This window comes from Mustela nivalis (assembly GCF_964662115.1).
Source record: "Mustela nivalis genome assembly, chromosome: 7".
Taxonomy (NCBI): Eukaryota; Metazoa; Chordata; class Mammalia; order Carnivora; family Mustelidae; genus Mustela; species Mustela nivalis.
In genome coordinates this window covers 28228481-28254753 of record NC_139026.1, presented here as the reverse complement: position 1 = coordinate 28254753, position 26273 = coordinate 28228481, and the positions used below count along the sequence as shown (strand labels likewise).

Below are 26273 nucleotides of genomic sequence, written 5' to 3'. Positions count from 1 at the left end.
AACCAGGGAAAGACAGATATATGCTTGGGATCACTTATATGTGGAATCTTTAAAAAAAAAAAAAATTTGAACTCACAGAAACTGAGAGTAGAAAAATGTTTGCCAGGGCCTGAGAAGCGGGGGAAATAGATAGAGGCTAGAAAAAGGTAGTTTGCAGCTTCAAGAAGTTGTCCAAGCAAAAACTGAAAATGGCCCCTATATATGAAGGGCAAGGAGAGGGCAAAGAGGCAGACCACTCGAGCTTGGTAGCTGGCAGGTTTAATGAGTAAAGGAACTCGCATACATCTGAGGCTTGTCTTCAGTGACTGCAAGACAAGTAGATAGCCACAATTGCCTGCCAGAATCTTAAAAGTCTATATAGAGGCTTTAATTGGGTTCAGTCACGTATACTGTCCAGGTTGTCTCAATAACACATGTGCTCCCTCAAGGCTACATTTTTTAAAATGGCTCCCACCATGGGAATGGTGAACAGAGTGTCCATTCCATGGGTAAGGGAGGGGGTACAGGCTTCCTGTTGCCTGGGTCTAACTCTTGAGACAACCAGCAGTTGTTTCCTCTTGATGACCTCCTCAAAGAACAGGGTATGAACTTTGTTATAAGATGAATAGGATGATGGTCCAATTTATAACATGGACACTAAGTTGATAACACTATATTCTATAATTGAAATTTGCTGAAAGTAGAAATTAAATGTACACACACACACACACACAACAAATATCTGAGCTGATAGGTGTGTTAATTCCAAAGGGGAGAATCTTTTCACAATATATATCAAATACCACATTGCTTACTTTAAATACGTTACAATTTTTATTTGTCGCTTATACATCAGTAAAGCTAAAAAGAAAAACAGAGTCCCAGCTGAAAAGAAAAAGAGTCCCAAGATCTATTTGAAAAACCTTACAATCATGTCACTCAGGAGCACCAACAAAGCAATTGCAAAGAACAAATGTAAACTTGAGGTTTTTTCAAACTTTACATGCTAATTAAGTAGTTCTTACACATTAATGTGAATTAAGAGTCTGTGTCCATGGAATTGTATTAGATAACCTCACATTTTGCGAAGCATTCATTGAAAAAGTCACTGCACTAACCAAACAGCCAATTATGAAGTTGAAATGATTCTTTATTTCTGAAGCCTCCTTTTACCTCATGGTCTCTTAGCAGGAACAGAATTAAAATTAGTGTGTGACATCATTTTTCCAGTGGAAGACAATTGTTCAAAAGGTTAGAGAAGCTCGGGGGCTATTATGGGTTTGAGTTTCTCTTGGATCAGCCAAGTTTACTCTAAATTAAGTAATCACCATCTCTGTTCCCATCTACGAACACAAGATCCTGGTCATAGAGGTCTTACAATAGTAACATTAAACATAAAACTATAATATAATTAATTATATTAAGTAAGATTTGCTTCATTTAACCCTCACGGCAATCATATGAGATTTTCACATCCATTTTGCATTTGAGGAAATGGAGGCTTAGAGAGGTTATGTGAACTACCTGCTGATCCAGAGCTAGTACATGTCAGAGCCAGGATTGGAACCAAGTCTGTAAAACCCGAAGTCCATGCCATTAATCTATGCTAGTAGTAGTATGCTAGTGTTTTCCCTGCTTAAATTTTGTGGATATATTCTCATGAGTCTGAGAAATCTGTATGAGTGAATATGTATGGATACCAGGAATTCAACATTTTCTAATGAAAGAAGAAACAATTGGTCCATACCTAGCATTGTAGTAGAGTATATTATTTTGCCTTCACTATTTTCCAAAATATTTATTTATTTATTTATTTATTTCAAGATTCTATTCATTTACCTGACAGACAGAGATAGCAAGCAGGAGAGATTCAGGCAGAGAGAGAAAGGAGGAAGCAGGCTCCCCACAGAAGCAGAGAGCCCAATGCGGGACTCGATCCCAGGACCCTGGGATCATGACCTGAGCTGAAAGCAGAAGCTTTAACCCACTGAGCCACCCAGGTGCCCCAAAATATTTATTAATCAGAATATGCTGGTTGGTCTGTTAGCCACTGGAGAGAAAGGGGAAATTAAGCACATGGAAATACCTCTCTCATGGAGTGTGCCTTTTAGTGAGGGAAGACAAACACTGAATAGTAAGTAATTAAAATGCATGGAATGGAAAATGGTGGTAAGTGATGGTGGAGAAAAAAGGAAAGAAATCAGGACCTGGGGAAAAGATGCAGGGGGCTATGGGGATACAAGTTAAAAGAGGATGGTCAGGGAAGACTCATTAAGACAATGATATTTAATCCAAGAACTGATAAGAGTAAACAAAGTAGAACTGAATGAGCCCTAAGATCATCTGGGAGAGGCAATCTAAGGTGGGAATTCAAAGCTGCTGGGCACCTGCTGTGTTCAAGGAATAGCAAGGAAATCAACATGCTGGGGCAGAATAACCAAGTTGAAAGCAGTGGACACATTGGGTGGGGGCCAAGAGGCTGTCATAAGGATTACATTTCATTCTGAGTGTGATAGGAGCCATTGATGGGCTCTGAGCAGAAGATTAAATTGATGTTGCATGTTTGGGCGGGGGGATCACTCTGGGGGCGCCTGGGTGGCTCAGTGGGTTAAAGCCTCTACCTTCGGCTCAGGTCATGATCTCAGGATCCTGGGATCAAGTCCCACATCGGCTCTCTGCTCGGCGGGGAGCCTGCTTCCTCCTCTCTCTCTCTGCCTGCCTCTATGCCTACTTGTGATCTCTGTCTGTCGAATAAATAAATAAAATCTTTAAAAAAAAATCACTCTGTTTGCACTGTCAAAAATAAATAGTGAAGGTCCAAGATAAGAAGCAATGAGTCAGGAGGCTATTGTAACAATCCGAGTAAGGGAAGGCTTGGGGCACACAGGATGGCATGAATATGGAAGAACAGAGGGTATATATAGGAAAGAATATAGATAAGACTGAACCATAGAGCTCTAACTATAAGAGGTCAGAAAAATTAGGAGAAATCAACTAAGGAAAATGAAAAAGAGCAGCAGGAGAAGTGGGAGGAAAAACCAGAAAAATATAGTACACTGAACACCAAGTAACAAATATATCTCAGGAAAGGCAGTAATCAACTGTGAGCGATGCTTCTCATTGTTAAATATGATCAAGACTAACAACTGACCATTGGATTAGCATTCCAGGGTGCTTAGGGACCTCACCAAGTAGCTGCAGTCTAGTAGTGGCTTCTAAGCCTGTTAGGATGACATTTATACAGTGCAGCCTATCCATTTCTTAAATTATTTACTAAAACAAGAAAGTGATTTGTTACCTCAGAAACATTCGCATGTCTTATTTTTACTTGTCTTAAGGAAGAATTTTTCATAAAGTAATAACTTCAAATTTTTTTTCTGTTACATTTTAGGACCTGCCAAAATAGTCATTTTTAGATTTAAAGAACTATCCATTGAACAAAACAATAAAACTTTGATAACTGATATGCTCAGTTTTAACTTGGAAGCCTATTTGGCTTTATAGTTTTATTGGACCTGTAAACATAAAGAGCCTATACCTATATATTATTCTCTTTTTTGGGGGGGGATTTTTTTTTCTCCCCCCCCGGGGAATTGTTTTCCTTGGGAAGAGAGTGGACATTGCTCAATAATGACAAACTGCACTCCATGCTATCTCTCCCAACAGCAGCCAATCCAGTTTGAAAGAAGTGGAAATTATTATTATTTTTTAAAGATTTTATTTATTTATTTGAAGGAGACAGAGAGAGCATGAGAAGGGGAGGGGTGTCGGGCAGAGGGAGAAGCAGATTCCACCCTGAGCAGGGAGTCCGAGATGGGGCTCCATCCCAGGACCTGAGATCACGAACTGAGCCCAATGTGGGCGCTTAACCTTCTGAGCCACCCAGGTCACCCAGAGTGGAAACTATTATTGATGTCAATTGTAAAACCTCATAGGTCATTGTGAGTAATAAGTTAGTGTAAGTTTATGCCGAACACATAACAAATGTCATGTTTGTTATTATTATTCCTTGGAATTTTAGAAATAGGAGTATTCGGTGGACTGCAAAAATTATTTTACACTTGATAATTTAATAACACAATCTTAGTTCTATTTTAAACGGTTACTTATTATTTTTATATCTTTACATATAAGCAAAGTGAAATAATTAGATTCTGGGACAGATTATAGGGCCTAACAGATCCTGAACACCCTTTCAGAGAATGATATATACGTATTCTAAGATTGAGGCTCTTGACATCTTACTTTTAGCCGTAAGTTTTGACTAGTTATATTAATTGATTTTCATGACAGCCTTAGTCCTTTTTTTTATGTTATGCCATTATATAAAAAAATCATTTTTGTGTGTCTTAATCTGAAAGAAGTTGGTATCTATTAGTAAAACATCTATATAAGAGATTTATATAACATATATATACACACACATAACAAATATATATAATATATGCATATATAATGTGTATATGCACATACATGCATAATACATATATAATATGTATATATAAACAGACACAATACATGTATACATGATTTGGAGTGTGAATATGTTATGTTTGTATTTATTTGTAACCCATATATTTCTTTTTAAAGATTTTATTTATTTATTTGAGAGAGAAACAGTGAGAGAGAGCATATGAGGGGAGAAGGTCAGAGGGAGAAGCAGACTCCCCATGGAACTGGGAGCCCTATGTGGGTAAGGCTTGATCCCAGAACTCCGAGATCATGACCTGAACCAAAGGCACCCAGAGTGCCCTGTAACCCATGTTTATGTATTTATATATAAAGTATGTAGCTTTAGTACAATATAAAATGGGATCTTATAATGTAATTCCTTTGTCCAGATAAATGATAAACTTAAAAATTATAATTTTTTAAATGAGTACATACATTTTATTTTTTTAATTTTTAAAGATTTTATTTATTTTTTTTGACACAGAGAGAGAGACAGGGAGAGAGGGAATACAAGCAGAGGGAGTGGGAGAAGGAGAAGTAGGCTTCTTACTGAGCAGGGAGCCTGATGCCAAGCTTGATTCCAGGACTCTGGAATCATGACCTGAGCTGAAGGCAGATGCTTAACCACTGAGCAACCCAGGTGCCCCGAGGACATACATTTTTTAAAATGACCATTATTCACGGTCACATTAATAGAGATTCTATTAATGATACATGATTTTTACCACAATGATATGTTTAATTTTTGCATTGGGATAAGGTGAAGTATTTTAGATTTCATAATTCTAAAGCATGTTTTCTGTCCTAAGTCTGAGTAATGATGTGGGATTCCATCTCTCCCCCCACAAAAACTAGACTTTCCTAATCCCATTTTTAAAGTCTTGTATTTGCATACTGAAGACAGTGTAGGTTGAGGTCTTTGAAACAATTTCAACTTCAATTCTCTGTCTCTACATTCTCTGGATTTCATGGAATGCTTGAGGCCAATTCTGCGTGAAAGACTCCCAACTGTTATTACTTTGTTGGAAAAAGCAAGAGGAAAAAAGAATGTCTTAAATTAATTTTTTAGGCCATACTTAGTCCAGATTTTCTTTCCTTTCATATCCTCTTCTGCTTTTTGGTATTATTGAGGTTCTTTAAACAAGGCCTTGAGCTATTCATTGCTAGTGATTCATTACCAAAAGACTTTTTGTTAAGGGATTTTATTTTGGTTCAAGGAAAAGAAAACGATGAAATGGGTAATTCTATTTTGAAATGTATCAGTGAAAAACTAACAAATTCAAGTTTTAAATATTAATAAAAGTTTAGGAGAGAAAGCAAATTTTGCATAAATAACTCTTTATTTGAAGCATTTTCAGCCTCCAAGTTACCATGCTATTAGGTAAAAATGCATTTTATTTTCAATGTTTTCCTTTTACTTTTTGTGATGTTCCCTGTATGAATTTACTTTCATGAAAGTGAAATGATTTTAATATCTATTTCTTCCCAATTAACTATTAATTCCAAATCTCCATTTTGTGTGTGAATGTATGTATGTATATCCTTTTTCTATATTATATTATATATATATTATATATATATACACACATATATATATAGTTCAAGCATGTCCTTATTCAGCACAATTGCATATATTTTTTTTAATTTTTCTTTTAATATCTTTTCTTTTAATATCTCATATTAAAAGGAAGTCAGGGGAGCCTGACTCTGCCTTAGCTTCGGTCATGATCTCAGGGTCCTGGGATAGAGCCTCACATCAGGCTCTCTGCTCAGCAGGTAGACTGCTTCCTCCTCTTTCTCTCTCTGCCTGCCTCTCTGCCTACTTGTGCTCTCTGTCAAATAAATAAATAAAAATCTTTAGAAAAAAAAGAAAGAAAGTCAAAGTTGCACATATACTCATATTTATTACCTGTTTTACATTGCTTCATTTGTCTTGTTTTTGGAGTGGTGCTGTGGCAAAAGCAGGGGGTAGTTCTCCACTCACATGCTTTGTACATGTGAACAGCTTTATTCTTGTAAAATAGCAGAAATGTGCAATCTGTTTCAGCCCTTCAGGCACTCATCATGCACCGATTGTTTACAAAAGTGAACTGGGTGGCAAGAATTTAAAGTGCCTTGAAACCATTAGATGATTAACTTTCCCTTGAGTTCCATGTCACCCTGAACAGGCTTTCTGAAGGACCTATTATAGTCTTCTTCCCCTGGTACTGATCAAGGAAAACAAAAATAGAAGCATCGTTGAGTACAACGTTGATTTTGAGATGAGGCATTGTTTAAAAAGAGAATGCTAGGAAACTGCTATAAAGTACAAACATTTATCTAAGCCTAATGGACAATGCCGATTGTTTTGCCTCCAAGTCCAGAACCTTTAAAAAGCCCTTTCTCAAGTGGATAAAATCTCAAGAGAATTTACTGAGATTATTTCTGTAAATGGTAAGCAAGCACATGGCTGTTCAGTAGGAAACTTACCTTCAATAGGAAACTTACCTTTTCGTGTGAAAAATGGTGAAGGTGTCTCTTAATAATGCTTATACTGGTTTTATGATGTAAATAAAACTGCTTTTGAATAAAGGCTGATTTAATATTTTTAAAAGTAAGAGTCTATTATCAACATAAAAAATGAACAAGTCCATGTAACCGTTCAGAACTAGAACGGATCAACTCTCATTGGAAACAAAAACGAAAACAAAAACAAAAACATGAATACAATGTGGAGACTTATCATTTATTGCAACATTCTCTGAACATATGCTATGCTGATTACTGGATCTAAAATATGGAAAGAGAAATTTTAAGCAAAAACGGATAAAGTTAGTGCATCTTTCTCTTTGATTATAATTGAGACACTTAAATGCACAGAAAACACAGAACAAACATTTCCCTTAGTGTTAGACATGTGTTTGGACTTTGGGGACTTGAATGATACAATTTCTCTAGCAATAACATTAAATGGCATCTTTTCTCCTCATTTGTGAAATTGGTTTTCAAACAAGAGGATCAATATATTTTTTTTTTCTAAGCAGTCCATTTTTTAAAAAGTAGTACTCATATCAATACCACTTTTTATATAACTTCTTCCTGGTGTTACCCTTATGAACAAGAAACATGTCCTCAACCACTCCAATCTTGAAAAAAAAATATACACAAATACACTTCGTTTGTTCAAGAAATGAGAATGTGGAGTTGTAATTGGTTTCTTAGCATAGAATAGTGAAGGTTGGTGGTTGTCAATAAGTTTTACACAAATGCTACAAATTGCTGAGGTCCCCCAAACAGGGCTTTATACAGACCCTCTATATCATTTAAATATAGAGAATTTCACATTGCAACAATAAGCTTGTTCTAAATGAAGTTCATGATCATTCTAGACATTAAACCTAATGTCAGGGGCGCCTGGGTGGCTCAGTGGGCTAAGCCACTGCCTTCAGCTCAGGTCATGATCTCAGGGTCCTGGGGTAGAGTTCCGCATCGGGCTCTTTGCTCGGCAGGGAGCCTGCTTCTCTCTCTCTCTCTGCCTACCTCTCTGTCTACTTGTGATCTTTCTATATAAAATAAATAAATAAAATCTTTAAAAAATTTTTTTTTAAACTTAATGCCACTGGCTCCATCCTTAGGAAGTAGTGACAACAGATGGTCTCATATAGAATAATACTGTGATTATTCCCATTTTTGTTGAGCCCACACTTACATGGCAGCTCTAAAAATTTTTACTTTGGGATCAAGTTTCAAATTATAATAATATTTATTGATACTTGAGATATCCCATCCTATTTCCCCGTGTCTTCCATAAAGTGAAAATAGTTCCAGTGTTTTTTGCATTTAAAATATATTTAAATACTGTCAATTTCAGCTTAAAGGCATGGTCTACTCAGTTGGTTAACTGCCAAATTAACAGTTTCAACAAAAGCTGTTATGCCCAAGTTTTCATGTCCCAGAAACCACCAAGGAGCGAAGCACTGATGCAATCACAAGAGGGTTTATTTGACAAGCTCAAGCTTGGGCCCAAGTATACCCAATGCAGCGGAGTAGAGACTTGCACCCCAAGGCTAGTTAAGGCAGAGGTTTTTATGGGTCATTACAAGAAGCTTGGGTGGGGGGAGGAGGAGAAGTTTCAGAGTTTTCTGCAGTAAGCTGATTAGCTGTTGCGGGGGTGTTGCAGGGTGGGGTACTTTCTTGGAACTAAAATAAAGTGGGGGAAAGTTCAGCCCTTGGGCCTGAGATGACTGCCAAAGCTAAGATGGCTGTACTTGTGCTAATGCTAAACCGGAGGTGGGATGGCCTTAATTTTCTCGGCCTCCACAAAGCCTCTTCTTGAAAGGAGAATGTGTGCTTAAATTAACTAATTTATTAATTTGCTTTAAGAGTAACAATGTGATTTTGCGGATGGATCCCATTCTATCAGGTATTGCTAACTTACAAAGTAGCATTTTTGATGTCTATTAGAATGACATGGAGACCTTATAATAACTCATGAGTGAGGCAAATGTGAATGTTACAGCCTGACTAGGTGCTTCCCTTTCTCAGTTGCTGCTTCTCTTTCTCAGTGGCTTCTTCCCAACCACACCCACACTAAACACAAAACACAAGCCATGTGGATAACACTAGGAAACTGTGATAAATCTTAGCTTACGAATGCATTTTCTAATTGGACCCCGTATTTGCAGCATAGGTAGGAAAAGCAGGAACCGAGATGATGAAATTCTAGAACCTAGGTGAGGTTCGGTGGACTGAGGTCCGGAGCCGATGACCAAGAAAGAATTCTTGAGACATCTTTGGTGCAAAATGGTGGTTTATTAAAGCACAGGGACAGGACCCTGGGCAGAAAGAGCTGCTGCCCCAGTTGTGAGAGATGGCAGGTTGTGTACCTTGCAGTTGGGAGAAGGTGAGGGGAAGGGAGGTTTCAAAGGAGCTTGGGATGTCACAATCCTGCTATCAAGCGTCTTTGTTAGTGAGATTTAGGTTCAGAAAAGATTTAACTATATTTACATTTCCTTCTACCTTAGCTTCCTTCAGTTTTGTTTATGGAGGGGAGGGTGACATTAGGGTTTGAGAACTGAGTTTTTTGCCTCTGGAAATTGTGCTATTGATAAGGTGACTTCTTTCTTTGTAAACCAAGGGAGACTCCTGTCCTGCAGGATTGTGATCTCTGCGAGTTAACTATTTGCTTTTCCTTTAGGGCAGCCAGGGGTGCCTGAGGAATGTCACACACAATACTGAGGGGAGCTGGCGGAGAGGGGGTGCAAGGTGCCAGCATTTGCTTTGTCCTCAGCCAGCCTCCTGCTCCCTCATCAGAGAGACTGGTAAGCAACCCCCGTTTTAACCAAAGCAACTCCATCTCTCTTTTACATGGGGAGACACAGTTGCTTCAAATATTTTTTTTACCTTGATGAAGGAAGGAAAGAAGGAAGGAAGGAGCGAAGACGTAACTGGTTCTATGGCAAGAAACAATTGCCTAGGATATGCCTTTATAAAAAATTGTTGGAAGTTGATTAGTTGGCATTCTTGGATCTAAAATCTAGCTTGTATTACTTTGTAAACCTTTGATCTTTTTGTTTGTCCAAGAGCCACATTTTGCCATCTGAAAAGAATTTTTAAAGAATCAATTACAATGAATCCTTACATGATAAATGAAGACATTTTGCCTAATTCCAAGGACAGTGGAAGAGTTAGTTATTGTGTACTTTAAAGTCACTCCATTACTGGTGTTAAGCTAATGTTATTTTATAAGTATGTTAATGTAATTTTCTGTTTTTAAAAGAAGTTACATGGGGTGATGGGGGGGTAGCTGAGTTGGAGAAAATCTTAAAACTGAATCACCAAACAAATGATAGCAGATGAAGATACTAAGATGACCTAAAGGCAAAAATATATTCTAAATGCAATAACAGGAAGCGAAACTTGTTTTCCACTCACCCAATTTTTATTTTTATATCTGCTTATACTGAAAATTATTTCTTTCTACACTTGAAAGAATTCCCTTACTGTCTTGACCTTTCAAAAATTCATCTTTCCAAAATCAGGAATGGGGAAGACAGACCCTCCGGAGCACTTTCAGGTCTATTAACTTATCAAAACATTCTATTAGAAACACCCAGACTTTCTCTTTTACAAATCAGGTTGGAGTCTTGCAGAAGTCTTTGCTACAGGCGATCTGGAAATGTAGAAGGGCATAAAGACAAAAGTCAAAATCCATGAATTCCAGCACTTGCCAATATTTTGGTTTCTTCCTTTTTTTCAAGTCATTTTTCTTATGCATATGAATTGAGACACATGTAAAGGCATAAATATAATTTGATTTTTCAGCTAATCCTTAATAAAAACATGCTGAGCAGGCCTACTAATTTGAAAATTCTTGTCAGCAATGTTACTATTTTCAGTTGTTTATCTCATAAAACATTAAGCATTCATTCCCAAAGATACTTCTCAAAGCAGAAATACCTTGAGGATGGAAAGCAACCATGAACACATATGAGTGTATTGATGCCTCCATGCTAATGATTGATGAAGAAGAAAGAGATAGCTTAAGTACAAGAGATTCGCAAAGTGACTGAAAATGGTGCTTGTTTTTATTTCCTTCAAGTTCAGTCTTATAGGGAAAATTAGCTCTGGTCCTTTAGAACCCTTGCCATTGTGATGAGGGAACAGAAGGCTGGCTGAGAACAAAGCAAAAGGCTGACACCCACCTTCCCCCACCCCCACTCCTGGCTAGGATATATGTGACAGTCTTTAGGAATCTCCCACTTATCTTAATGTTAATACCTTGCTAGAGGGGAAAAAAACTTGACAATGACAAGGCCTCAAGGCCTCCGGTATCTTGTAAGTCCTCTTTAGCATATGAAAGTTTTTTTGAAGCCTCCCTTTTTCCTCACCCCCCCTCCCCATCTTAGGTAACCTGCTACTGTTAACAACCTCAGGGCAGCAGCTCTTTCTGCCCAGGGTCCTGTCCCCTTGCTTTAATAAGCCACCGTTTTGCACCAAAGATGTCTCAAGAATTCTTTCTTGGTCATCGGCTCCAGACTCCACCCCACTGAACCTCACCTATATTCTAAAACTTCATCATTTGCTTTAATAGCCCGAAGGACTTTTGCATTGAAATTGTCAGAGTGATCATCAGAATATATGACACAATTATAAAGTGTATATTATATCTTACAGAGAGTTAGGCTAGATACTCAAATATTTAGGAGGCAGAAAGAAAGACATGGATTCAATGCTCAAGGTAACAGAGCAAAACTGAATCTTAACCAAATTTCCCAACCAAGATGTTGTTTGTTCATTTTTCATTTTTCGGTATTATCTCTTTTATAGGAAGAACCAGAGTCTCACAATGGAAGACACATCTGTTTATGTGCTAACCAAATAACAGTAACTTAACATAAACTCACTTAGAAATGCACATTGTTTGAACTTAACATATTTCAGCAGAAAGAAAATGTAATTTTCTAACTATAATAAACTTTCAATATTTTAGAGTCATAGATATTTTGAGGGGTATTGTTGGGTCCGTTATCAAAGGAACGAGACTGAGACAAAGTTACGCAAAGCCTTATTCTATGCCAAGCATTAGAAGTTAGGCTGACCGGCCAGGGAAATGAGGCTGAGACAAAGTTAAAGTTATGTAAAGCTTTATTCTATGCCAAGCATTAGAAGTCAGACTGACCGGCCAGGGCCGCCTCCGAAGAGAGTGACGCCCCTTGGTCTTACAGGCTAGTTTTTATAGGGCACAATCGCAGACATCTGCATTTGTTGACCATTTGTGGCTTTGGCTGATTGGATGTCTCCTACCTGTGTGTTTTAGTAATGGTTACCAATGGCCTTGTTTTAGGTATGTGTTTTAGTAATAGTTACCTGGAACTGGCCTTGTTTTAGGTGTGTGTTTTAATAACAGTTACCTTGTTTTAGGTGTTGTGTTTTAGTAACAGTTACCTGGAACCGAGAGCAGTAACTTTTCTAGACAACAAAATGTCTACCTAGGCAACATGGAGTCACTATGGCTAAGTAGGCCCAGGCAGGCACTAGTGGGTTAACATGTTTTAACGTGAAATCGACCCCAACAGTATTACATGAGCATGGCAAACAAACAGCAGTCCCTTATTTTTATTTAGCTTATATTACTAACACAGTTATTAACTAGTCAGATGTGTCCAAGGAAGTTTTTGTCTCCTGCGTATCAAAGCTAAAAAGAGGAATGCTTTTGTAAGACAGAACATTTCTCTCAAAAAATTGCCATGCACACATGCTTTTTCTTTTTCATTTCTCATTTGCTAGATAAATCCTATTGGACAGTTCCCGGTTCTTAGGCAAAATCAGAAATGTTTACTCCTCAAAAGGAGCAGAAAATACTGTTGGATCCCCAGTGTTGGGTCCCCCAGTAATGGGTCCGTGGTTAAAGGAGTGAGACTGATACATAGTGAAGCTCAAGCAAAGCTTTATTTCGCGCCAAGCATCGAGAATCAAGCTGACTGGCCCGGGCCACGCCTCTTACAGAGAGCGAGACCCCTCCCTGCCTCAGAGACTAACTTTTATAGAGCAAAGGCCATGTGGTTGGCCTGGCCACACACAGGTGGCGAATGAGATTGTAACACACAGAGAAAGCTGCACAGTCATGCTAGGTCACACATAAGTGACCAATTGAATTACAATTTTCCCTATAGTAGACATTTGAACTAGCCTATCACCTTGGTCAGAATTGGCACCCAAAAGGCGGGGCCCACACTCCTTGGTAGCTAGGGAGACAGTATGCTCCCTTTACTGATTGGATGTCTCCACCTGACCGGACTCATCCCTGAGTTTGGGCTGTTATCTCTACCTAACCTGACCCACCCTTGTATTGGGGTTTTGTTACCTGGGACTGGTTTCCCAGACTTGCTTTTAAATAAGTTCCCCTGGGGGGCGGGGGACGGCAGGGTCAATTTAAGTTTTACTGCATAAACAACAAAATGGTTGTTTATGGGGCCGCTCTGTCTAAACAGGCCCTTACAATACTATTCCAAAGTATGCCTCTTTGGCATAAGGATTATTTTGAACTTGTTATTATTATTTTTTTAACACAACAGATATGGGAGAATTTCTGAAAACTTCTGAAGACAGAGAATTTACCTTTTTGTAAGAATCATTTGTGTTTCCTTCTCTGTGCCAAGAGGGAAATATAATTAAATCTCTGGAAACCTAAATAAAGAAGAACGGACTTAAATCTGCATATCAGTCACACCCTTGTTTACTGTGCTTTGCCTGAGAACTTCCCACAACTGACACTCCTACCCTCAGTATCTCTCTTTTGTCATTAGCTGAAGATGGTAATTGAATTATTAATTTTTCTTCAAGTTTTTATTTAAATTCCAGTTAGTGAACTTAACAGTGGAATATTAGTTTCAGGTATAGCATTTAGTAATTCAACCCTTAGGTACAATACCCATCACCTGTTTACCACATCCCCCACCCCCAACCCCCACCCACCTCCTGTATCCAGTTTGTTCTTCATACTTAAGAGTCTGTTTCTTGGTTTGCCTCTCTTTTTTACTCCCTATGTTCATTTATTTTGTTTCTTAAATTCCACATATGAGTAAAAGCATATGGTATTTTTCTTTCTCTGACTTTCTTTGCTTAACATAATATTTTCTAGCTCCATGTTGTTTGCAAATGGCAGGATTTCATTCTTTTTCATTATTGAGTACTATTCTATGTATAAAATGGAATGCCACAACTCCTTTTCCAGTCATCAGTTGATGGACATTTGGGCTCTCTCCATAGTTTGGCTATTGTTGAAAATGCTGCCTATAAACATTGGGGTGCATGTATCACTTCGAACTAGTAGTTTTGTGCCCTTTGGGTAAATACCTAGTAGTGCAGTTGCTGGGTTGTAGGGTAGTTTTGTTTTTAACTTTCTGAGGAACCTCCATACTGTTCAGAGTGGCTGCAACAGTTTGCATTCCCACTGACAATGTTGGAGGGTTCCCTTTTCTCCACATCCTCACCAACACCTGTTGTTTCCTGTGTTGTTAAGTTTAGCCATTCCGATAGGTATGAGGTGGTATCTCATTGTAGTTTTGATTTGTATTTCCTTGATGATGAATAATGTTGAGCATCTTTTTGTGCGTCTATTGGCCATGAAGATGGTATTTATGATGACGTTGGACTACTTTGAGTTTTCCTGGATATCTTGCATAAATACAGGAGGTATACATGTTATTAAGCTTCTGTTTCTTTTTCTCTGTCTTTAAAGGGAATGTCATAGCCAAGGTCCTAGAAGGGTAGAGAGAAAATTATTTTTCCTCTCCTATATTCCCTTCTATCCATTATTTATATGAAGTATCATTTAGCATGACTATGCCTTTCGTTCTTCCTTCCCAGATATAGCTTTCAACTGGAATTTAATTTAAACTAGAATAAGGTTACATTTTTAGTATGATGTAAAAAGACCAAATTGAAAAATTATGGTGTTTTTTTTTTTTTTCCTGATTTATACTGAAGGGGTTCAGAACAAGTTTCCCCAAAATGTGCCACTTTGGTATTTGAACTAATTTGAGCTGAAGGTAATTGAGATCTTGTGGGCTCAAGAGAAAAATTTTCCCCCTCCCTTAACTACCTAGAAGAATCTAAATTGGAGTCTTTTCCAGAAAGATAATTATTACCAGAGATAAACTTTATCTGAATGACCCATCTATAGGGCAAGGCAAACATCTAATTTCCAAACATTTACTTCTCTTCCTCTTGCTCTGTGATGTGCCCTTTTTTCCTTTGAAGCTCCAGGTACCCATTTCATTCTTTAGCTCAGAATGGCACATATACCTTATTTTACCTTTCTGCCTTTGAACCTCTCATGTATGTGAGGTACCCATACACAAAACTAAATTTTTTTCCTGTTAGTCTGTTTTATGTTAATTTGACTGTTAGACCAGCCAAAGAACTGAGCAAGGATGAATAAAATTTTTTCCACCCCATTAATATGATTTTCAAAGAAAATAACTGCAAATAAAATGAAACAGCCTGGTTAAAAAGAAAAAAGAAACAGAACAAAAAGAAAAAGAGAAATAGGGATGAGTATGGTGATTTGACTCTCCCTTATTTCCTGCTACCTGAGCCCATGGAGCCGTCCTATTTCATATCTTTCTGACATTTGGTTTTCCATTAGTTAGATTTTTCTATGTTACCTGGACTACCATCAGCTCTTCTAATGAATCTTTATTTTGAGCCTAAGTAACCTCTAGAGCTATTCTTCTGCTCACCATAAAGAACACTAATAGGGACAGGGATTACATCACTTTATCAATAAAATACTTCAGATAATGTATTAAACATTGCACCACAAAAATGTTATTTTCTAAAAACTAGATTGTTAACCTTAAAAAAAAAAAAACAAAAACCTGCCAGTTATTTTGCCAGCAAAGAGTGGTTTATTCAGGAATAAAAAGAATTGCAATCTGAGACAAAGAGGCTACAGCAAAACCATAGGTAAATCTGATAAACAGAGGAAAGGCTTTTTTTTTTTTTTTTTTTTGAGGAGAAAAGAGGTGAGCTGGTAAGGCTGTTGTAAACTGAAAGTCTGTTGGAATAGGGGGTTTGAAGTAGGGTGGCTTTTCATTGGTTCATCTGTTGCCCATGGAAGTCAGGGAATCCTCTCTTCCTCCAGCTGGAATAGTAGAGTGGTATACACAGGCAAGGTCAAGTCTGTATAAAGTCAAGCCCATCTCTTCCTGTTTGGTCTGCATCAGACTAAGAGTGGCAGGGTATCAGAGTTCTCACTGTCCAAATCTCCCGATTCCATTTTAGGAACATTTCCAATTATTTTCAGAATATCATAGGTAAAACTTTATATTAAACCATATCCAGCACCTTAAGAATAAACTGCACTTCAACTTGAAGGAACAAATGCAATTTTCCTATGAGAAATGATGTATTCCATATACTTTATGCTACAGGCTTAATTGTAACTGACTTTTGAATTCTGAAGGGATTTAGAACAAATTTACCCAAAATGTGTCAGATAAGCATGTCCACTATTTTGAGCTGAAGGTAATCAAGACCCAGAGGATTTAAGAAAAATTATTACCTTTCCTTAAACTACCTAAAATCATTTAGGTCGGGAGCCTGGCTCAGAAAGAAGGCTATTACCATAGGATAACTTTTTTATCTGAATGACCTATCTGTAAGCAGGGCAAACATCTAATTATCAAACATCTGCTCTTGTTGTCCTATGAATCACCCTCCTCCCTTTTGAAGCACCAGCCTTTATCCTATTCCTTAGCTGAAGATGGCATACAAGCATTAATTGTCCAACTTGTCTTTGGGTCTCTTATTATAGGGCCCTTGTATAGTGACAAATTGTTTTTCTCTATTTAATATGTCTTATGTTAATTTGATTTTTAGAGCAGCCTAAGAACCCAAACTGGTAAAATACTTTTTTTCTTCCCCCTTCCCAATAGCTTAAAATTAGAAGACATGTGCCTTTCCCCTCTACTATGTCTTTAAAAACAGACTAGAGTAAAGAGAACAGCATCCCTGTTAGTTCTGTCAAGATTAGAGGTTAGTGTTAACTCTACTTCTTCTTAAAACAAGACAAAAAATAATAATTTTTTAAAAAGCTATAGAGAAAGGACATGAAGTCTTTAAGGATTTCTAGGTTGAAAAGGGGTTATAATCCTGATTTCTTCTAGCCTTTTGGCTTTGACATTATCAGAGCAGCTGAAAATATGCTTTTCATTAAGGGGACAAATGATCAATTATCAGAACTTAAACTATTAAATTAAATATTAGCAGCCTTGGCACATTTTTTAGTGATGTGAATAGTAAAAAAAAATAATTAAAGTCCTATTTTAGTTTAATGCTTTCTGGCAAAATCAACACAGCATAAGTGGATTGAGACTTAGAAAAATGAAATTTGATTTTAACCTAATACTAATTGGCGAGGGGTATTTTTTTTCCACCCCTTCTTCAACTTCTGTCCCTTGTCACTGCTGAGATCCTCCTCACTTCCCACCCCCATCCCCAATAATCACTCAGAAAAATGAGGAAACTATCTTGTAGTTCATGAAAGCATGTCTCTTTCTTGCTATCCTAGGGATTGGGGGAAAGCTATGTACAAAATCTGTAACATGAAATATGTATTTCCAAGCATAACTGATTAGAAAAAGTTTCATGCAGATTTGTGAAGTTTGGGTTCATTCATAGTCCTTTTCTCTAAAAGTGAGTCTTTTAGGGTGCCTGGGTGACTCAGTCGGTTGAGCATCCAACTCTTGATTTCAGCTCAGGTCATGATCCCTAAGTTGTGACATCAAGTCGTGCATTGGGCTCCACATTCAGTTCAGAGTGCTTGAGGATTCTCTCCCTCTCCCTCTGCCCCTACCCACACTTGCATGCTCAATCTCTCTCTCTCCCTCCAATAAATGAATATTTTAAAAGTAAATAAAAGGGTGTTTTGATACCTGCTTGCCACTTTCGGGGAAATTTATTAATAAAATATGTGATTTTCTTTGTTTTGCTAAAATATTGAAAAATTCAATATTTTAGTCACTTAACAAATAAGTTTTTAGTTAATGATACAAATTATAATATACCATTTAGTATATCACATATCACACAGGATAATTTTATGAGCATATGAAGTTATTTAGTTCATCACTTATACTTTAAATTAATAAAAAGGACTTTATACTTCTAAGAAAAAATTTAAAATGTAATAATAAAAATAGTTCATTACTTCCAACAATTTCCTTTTTTAAAACATTCCCATTGCTCCTTCATACCAGTTTTAAAAAGTGGTGAGATTTTATAAAGTATACAGATGTAGTTTAAAAATGCAATGAAAACTTGAACTGATACTAAAATGTAGTAATTTACAACTAAAATGTAGTAATTTACAAAATGTTCTCACATGCATTCTACTTTCCTCACTGCAATATGCTAGGCACTGAATTTCCAAAGATGATTGGACCCCTTCTCTTCCTCTGAAGAAATGAAGAGTTAGTAAGAACTATAGGAGCTCTGTGATTCCAATTATCTCAGTCCATTTTGCAATGCTGTCAGCAATTCTTTTACATCACTCTACCCCTGGGATTCTCCAAGGTTCGTTGCAGCAGTTATGAATCTCCTCAAGCTCTTTCACTCACAGCAGATAAGGATGCCTCACATATTTCAGAGTTGGAGCCACGAAAAGGTCAGCTTCTCTCAATGCTCATGTGTGCATCAAGACTTTCTTCTCTTAACTCTAGAAGGAGTCTCCTTTCTTTCCATACCCCATACCATATTCTTTATATCATTTTTGATCTCTCTTTATTTTATGGCTTTTTACTTATATCATCTGAACAACTGTTTTGGTTATAGCTGCTTCATTCCCAAGGTTTCTCTTGACCCTCACTCAGTCTCTAAGCAGGAGGGTTATTGGTGTGGGTGAGAACAAACTAGAGTCATCAGGCACACTCACTTAGACTGTGGTGCTAAGTAGGATGTCTTTTTAGGAATGCAGGATTGGACAATGCGCTCCTCATGCAGGTGCCGTCTTTGGGTAGTGGTATGGTGGCATTGCCGCTCTCCTCTTCCCCTGCTCTCTCTCATTCTTGTCTTCCCTCCCCACTTGCTTCTCCTCCTCCCCCTTTCCCACTTCCCCTCCTTCTCTACATCTCCTTCTTCTATCGCTTCTCTTTCTTATTGAAGTAGGGCTTTTCCAAGTCCCCTTATTACGGTTGTTATACTTCGCTTTCAACTGCTGTGACAATGTACGTCTTGTGTCTTCTCCTGATTGAAATTATATACTTGCCTTTAAAAAGCTGCTAAGTAGGACTAGGATAGGCCTCTGGGAAAGAAAATATGTATCAGATCACCTAAAATTACTCAAGAAAATACCTTTGACTCAACTCTGTTGTCCTACTCACATTTTCTATCCATAGTTAGAGCCAAATCTGAGCTAATAGGTTTGATTACGGAACCTCCATGTTTAGCCTCTATGCTCTGCTTTTAGGTACCTGATTAAGAATGTTGGGATTTGGGTCATCATTATTCTCTCTCTCTCTTTTAAATTGAGTATCTAGTATAGTTTTTCCATTTTAAATGAAAATATATCTAGGGAATAAGATTAGGGGCAGCAAACTCATGCAGAGACCTCAAACTGGAAGAATACTTGTTCTTCCTGAGGGTAAGTACCCTATGCTTAGAGCCTGTGTATATCACTGAGAAGAGATCCCCAGTGATAGTCTGATATTAACATGGATAAAACTTGTTTCTGGCACTAAAGAAGGCTTGATTGACAACTCCATGTTCTAACAGGCTTTCACTAATCATAGAGAAAGCAATTTCCTCATGTAGAAAGAGAACAGTATTGGCATTTGCATAAAATCATGAGCAAGAATTGATTGGGAGCCAAATTCTTATGTAATAAACACATATATATTCTTTAAAAGTACTCTATGCTTACTTAAAAAGAAATCTGTAATAATAATCTAATAATACAATAAGTAAGACATTAAATACTTAAAATGTGCCAGCCACAACAAACCTATGAGACAGGAATAATCATTTTTTGTCACTGTATATATAAATGAACTAAAGCACAAAGTAGTTAAGTGATATTTGAACACAAGATGCGGAACTCCAAAATCATACCTTTAACTATTATATACTGCCTTCTTCAGCAATAGAAAAAATAGATCCAGAATCCAGTCATAATGTCCTCTATTATTACCAATATTCTCCCCGCCATAAAATGAAGTCAATTCATGATTGATTAATCAATTACAGAAGTCTTTTTCACTTTACTCGAGTTCCCTCTCAAGCTATTATCTTTATGTATTATCTTTATATTTATGTATATTTTCTGTACTCTTTCTCAGCATCTGTTTATTACTTAGCCAATTAAAACTTGAATTTTGCTTCAACTATAATACCAAAATATTATGTCAAGGCTACAGTGTCCTTGATTTTTGTACTTTGGAAATCTTTTTCATTTTTTTTCATCTATTAGTATCACTGGAACATTTGGCTCTTTATTTGTACCCATCTTCCCCCTCCTCCTTCTTAAAACTTTCTTTTTATTAATTCTCTCACTACTTTCCTTTTTTTCTGTAAGTTTCTTTCTCAGAATCCTTTGTTGGTGTCTCATCTTTAGGTTAGCTCTTACTGCTGTCCTCTTATCAATTAAAATAATCTTTTTTATTTTATTTTATTCTTTTTTTAAAGATTGTCATTTATTTACTTGACAGAGAGAAAGAGAGAGCACAAGTAGATAGAGCCACAGGCAGAGGGAGAGGGAAAAGCAGGCTTTCCACTAAGCAGGGGCCCCAATGTGGGGCTTGATCCCAGGACCCTGGGATCATGATCTGAGCTGAAGGCAGCTGCTTAACAGACTGAACCACCCGGTCACCCCTAAAATAATTTTTTAAAAATCATTCCAGGGGCGCCTGGGTGGCTCAGTGGGTTAAAGCCTCTGCCTTCGGCTCAGGTCATGATCCCAGGGTCCTGGGATCGAGCCCCGCATCAGGCTCTCTGCTAAGCAGGGAGCCTGCTTCTCTCTCTCTCTCTCTCTCTCTGCCTGCTTCTCTACCTACTTGTGATCTCTCTCTCTCTCTCTGTCAAATAAAAAATAAAGTCTTAAAAAAAAATAAAATAAAATCATTCCATTTTCTTGCATGACCTGAACCAAGTTGATGGTTGCAAATACATATTTCCAGTTAGATGTTTCTCTTGGGCATCAGAATCATATTTATAACTATCATGGTGGCATCTAAACTTGAATATCCCACAAATGCCTTGAAAATGAGCACATTCAAACTACTCATTATCTTCTGCTGCCATACCCCACCTCTTCCCAGGTTTGTATGGGGCTTTCTTAGTTAGTGGTACTGTGAACTGCATAGATTGCAAAACCAGAGTCTAACTCCTCCTCTTCATCCTTCTCCACACCAGTCTCATCACATCCTGTTTAGAAGTACTTGTGAGGACAGTATTTTCTCATAATCAGATCCCTCTTTTACCACCATTTCCACCCCTCCCTCCGTGGATGATCTCACTTCAAAGTCAGCAAGTTACTTTTTAACTGTTCTACGTTTCTCCTGTCAACTTCAGCCTCACCCCCATTTCTATCTTTTGACCTTGATGCTTCCAGAATAAGCATTTGCAAAAACTTAATTGAGCTGTCACTTTTTTTCTGCAAATGTCCTCATTGCCTGTAAGGTAAAATCTAAGATCTTTATCAAACATTAGTGCTCAGCTCACTTGGCTTATTAAGATCTTTCAGAACTCAGAGCATTTGAGTTCAGAAATGCTAATACCTCGGAAAATAAAACTCTTACTTCCCCACTTTGGTTTAAGTTGGAAGGAATAGACTGCAAAGCACTTCCATAGTCGACTACATTTGGATAACTTCAGGAAATCTGTAGACTACCCCACTACCTCTGAGGGAAGGAAAACTTCCATTTACCTTCTTAGCTTCTGTGGCTGGCCTAAGAATTAAACTGGCGTAAGACAGATTAGTTGGAAAGAAAACATACACATTTTAAAATTTATTTATTTATTTATTTATTTACTCATTCATTCATCCAGTCATTGATTTTTATGTGTATACAAGTCTTCAGAGGGAAAATGAAACCTAAAAATCTCAAATGTTTGTGTACTTGTGTACCTTTTTACACAAGGAAGAGTAAATCATGGGAAAGTGACAAGACAAAAGGGCTTGAGTGAGGGGCAGTAAATTGTGGTTCAGTGACTAGGAAATCGATGAGGGGGTAGAATTAATGAATGATAAGTGTTACTTTCGTAAGTTTGTTGGCACAGGTCCATTGGACTCCCAGTCTCTGGTGATAAGATTATTTTGCCCTTCCTGATACAGGGAGGGCACCTTTCTCATGGGAAATTTTATGTCCTACTGTTAGATTGAAAACATTAGGTTCCTGCATCTGCTGTTTCTCAAGCATCTTCATAATAATCAAAATGCCAAAGAGGTATATTTTGGCATGGTCTAAATCCCTTTACTTATATCATTCAGGAAGTTTTATACTTATACTTGGTCTTTATTATTCCATATCAATTCTCAGATTCAGTTGGGGTTTTTGTAAGCCTTTGCGATTAAGCATGAAAATCCCTGTTGATGAACCACACATACATTTATCATTGCAGTAGCCCCAGAATGCTATTTCCTATGGCTGCTAGGGTGAGGCTGGCTGTCAATCATCTACTAAAAGCGTAAAATTATATGGTTGAATTCGTTAATCTAAACCATTCAGAGGCCTATCATTGATGACTGTTTATCCAGCTTAGAGCCTTTGTAGCAATCTTGACTAAAGTACATATCCTTCATGCAAAACCTCAGTAAAAAATGGTTTCCCGGGGTGCCTGGGTGGCTCAGTGGGTTAAGCTCCTGCCTTCCGCTCAGGTCATGATCTCAGGGTCCTGGGATCGAGCCCTGCATCCGGCTCTCTGCTCAGTGGGGAGCCTGCTTCCCCTTTCCCTCTGCCTGCCTCTCTGCCTACTTGTGATCACTCTCTCCCTCTCCATCAAATAAATAAATAAAACCTTTTTTAAAAAAAAAAAAAAAACTGGTTTCCCGGACCTTCTACCCTCAGACTCTAACCTGAGTCTTAATCTCTACCTGTATTCTCTAACCAGAAATCAAACTTCTCATTGCATCTATCTACCAAAATTCACCCCTACTTATTTTTGTTATGAAACATTTCTCTTGGGCAGAGTTATTGGACTCCTATATTTTTTTAGCATTCTGTTATTATGTCTAGTAAGGCAATTATGACTTTGTATTTTGATAAGCTGCTTATGTGTCTGTCTCCCACCCTAGATGCCCTTTGGGTACCCGAAAGATTAACTCTGTGTCCTTTACATCTCTTTATCTTCAGGGCATAGGATAATCCCTGGGACACTGAAGATACTCAGTATTTATTTAGTAGGGGAAAAGAAGAAGAACTGAATTATTGAATACATGAATGAATCAAAATGAGCTGGTATGGTATGTTTACTATTATGGCACTTTAGAGCTAAGCACTGCTGTTTATAGATGGCTTTACAGTGTTTGAAAGCTCTCTCAAAGGCACTTGCTATTCATAACCTCACCATGAGGCAGACAGAGCTGATATCATTGGTCTCATTTTGGATATGAGGGCATTGGTTTTCAGAGCTAAAGAGACTAACTTGAGATGATATAAAATTAGACCAGAACCCAAATCTCCTGACTTCATGAATAGCAAAACATAGAGTGACCTTATGGTTTATCTTATCTATCATTTATGGAAATTAAGATGTCTACCATGAAATAAGGTAAACTATCCATCCTTAATTCACAGTAGAGAAAGAAGACATTCAAAATAATATGAAATATATCTTTGCAGATAAGACTTAAGTTTTTTGTTTTGTTTTTTTTTTTTAATATTTTATTTATTTATTTGACAGACAGATTACAAATAGGTGGAGGGGCAAGCAGAGAGAGAGGGGGGAAGCGGGCTCCCTGCTGAGCAGGGAGCTCAATGTGGAGCTCCATCCCAGGACCCTGGGATCATGACCTGAGCTGAAGGCAGAGGCTTTAACCCACTGAGCCACCCAGGCACCCCCATTTTATACTTTTTGAATACTCTATATACCACATACCTTCAAAAAGTCTTTTTACGTTTTCATAGTTGCTTCATTCTACACAATTATCTGTTCTTTTAGAATACCTTCTAAAATGGATTAGGAATGCAGTAAATCTATGGAATATAGCTACTAATCGTGTTCATATCTCAGATTATATGAAGTCTTATTTTGTTTGTTTCTGAGGATACTCCTTGAAGCCACACAATTAAACAATGTCCTGCTCCAGAGAAATTTTGGAAAACCTAAGCTAGGCTATATCTGTGCTAAAGTGAGCTGAGACTGCATAGAAGGCACTGTGCATACATTTCTGGATAAGAAGAGATCACAGTGGCTCTTGATTTTTTAAATGCATGTAATCTCCTAATTTTAGTAGAACCAAATTTCTTAAATAAGCAAATTGGACTAAAAGTTGCATTCCAAAGATAATGCGGAGGATTTTAAAAGCATCGGCGATGAGTATCACCCAGTCTCCCAGAAGCCTCATAGTGCAGAGAGGAGCAATAAGAAGTAAACTGTTCCACCAGAAAGGTCAGGTGCAGGTTGTAAACTAAGAACTTACTTTCTGGTATTCTACAACTTCCCACTTAATTTATTGTTTAATCTGAGGTATGTTGTACTGCTCATTCAGAAGCAATCCAACAAAGCACCATGTGCATCTTCCCAGAAATGACTAGTTTTGCTGCTTACCCAGGATACCTGTTATCACGCCTGAACAAAGGAAACTTTACTATAAATAACCTATAAAAATACTTTTCCTGTCTACCTTTTTGAAATTTACCTGTCTCACATCTCCTTTTGAAGAACATGCTTTCTCTTGAGGCACTAATCAATGAACATATTTTGTCTGTGTCTTCAGGGCTAGCAATTCTTACCACTGGAAAGGATCAAAATAGGAAAATGACCAAAAATGAACTTTAATTCATGTTTCTGCTAGAGTCAGCATTCTTATTTAAAATCAACTTCATCATTAATTATTCTTATTTCCCTATTTACAAACAAGAAGACTTTCCTGCTTAAATGGAGTTTTATGAGTATGAGTGATGCCATGTAATTGTGTAAGCACCACCCTGATCGACATAAAGATAAGTCCTCTCTCTCTCCAAAGTTCTCTTTCTTCTTTACTGTCTGTCCGCTCTTCTGGACTTGAGCCCACAAATATGTTTTCTGCTATTAGCCTCATCTTTTCTAGTATGTCACATAATCAACCGATACCTGTTCTTTTGCATTTAACTTATTTTACTTATAATAATATTTTTGAGATGTGCATGATGTCAAATGTATTACCATTTCTCCTTTCTTGTTACCATTATATATATGAGCCAAAGATGGACCCTAAGTTTTTTGGACCCTAAGTTTGTTCGTTTCTCCATGGAAGCCTGAAATATATTAACTCAGTAGTCTGCTGACACCAAACTCCTATTTTTACACATCCAATTTTTTTTCAATAATAGACAAACAGATTTTTAGGTATTTAGGATTTGCTTGCTTTACATCTCTTGAGAAATTACACCCAGTATCTGCTGGTCATTATTAAGATAGAGCCTTAGGGTTATAAAATCCAGAGCTGCTATTGCCATTGAAAGGTGACTGGTCACTGATTTAGAAACTCCCCACTATGGTGCTGAAACATATCAGCTAGATATGTATGTTTCCTCTCTAACCTCCCACTATAGTACCTTGTACTCCTGCCCTCCTGTATGGTAGCCCCTTTGCTGTAAACCTCAGAAACAGTCTCATCCTGTGAAGGACTTTCTTCTCTGGCAATCCTGACTAAAAGCCACTCAGAAAAGCTTGCTGTGTCTTACAAGCTTGTGTGGTCATATTTCTTTCCCTTGATAAACCCCTATGTCCCTCTAACTTCTTACAATCACAAAGAAGTATTCCATAGTATAGATATCTGCATATTTTCTTTGTTTATCTGCTGAAGGACTGATTTTTTTTTTCTCCAGTTTTGGCTATTATTCACAATCCTGCTATTAATGTTTGCATACAAGCCTTTATTTGGGCATATTTTTCCCTTCCTGTTGGGAAAAGAGTAAGAGTGTGCCTAAGTCATATGGAAAGTATATGTATAACTTTAAAAGACACTATCAAATTATTTTCCTAAGTGGCTGTATGCTTAATGTTTCACAAAGCATGTAAGTTTTAAATGCTTTAGCATGCCCTTGTTAACTGTTTTGTTTTAACTTTAGCAATTCCTATGGGTGGGGAGGAGGATCTCATTGTGGTCTCAGTTTGCATGTCCCTGATGACCAGTGATGTTCGGTATCTTTTCATGA

The 26273-nt window shown here is 37.5% G+C and overlaps 1 long non-coding RNA gene across 1 annotated transcript; it reads left to right on the top strand.

The window, feature by feature from the left end:
- The first annotated feature begins 11159 nt into the window (after positions 1 to 11159).
- LOC309868670 lies at positions 11160 to 23350 on the top strand. The gene is made up of 3 exons (XR_014313776.1): positions 11160 to 11247; positions 18335 to 18583; positions 23265 to 23350. It is a non-coding gene; the product is annotated as an uncharacterized lncRNA (long non-coding RNA).
- The last annotated feature ends 2923 nt before the right edge of the window (positions 23351 to 26273 follow it).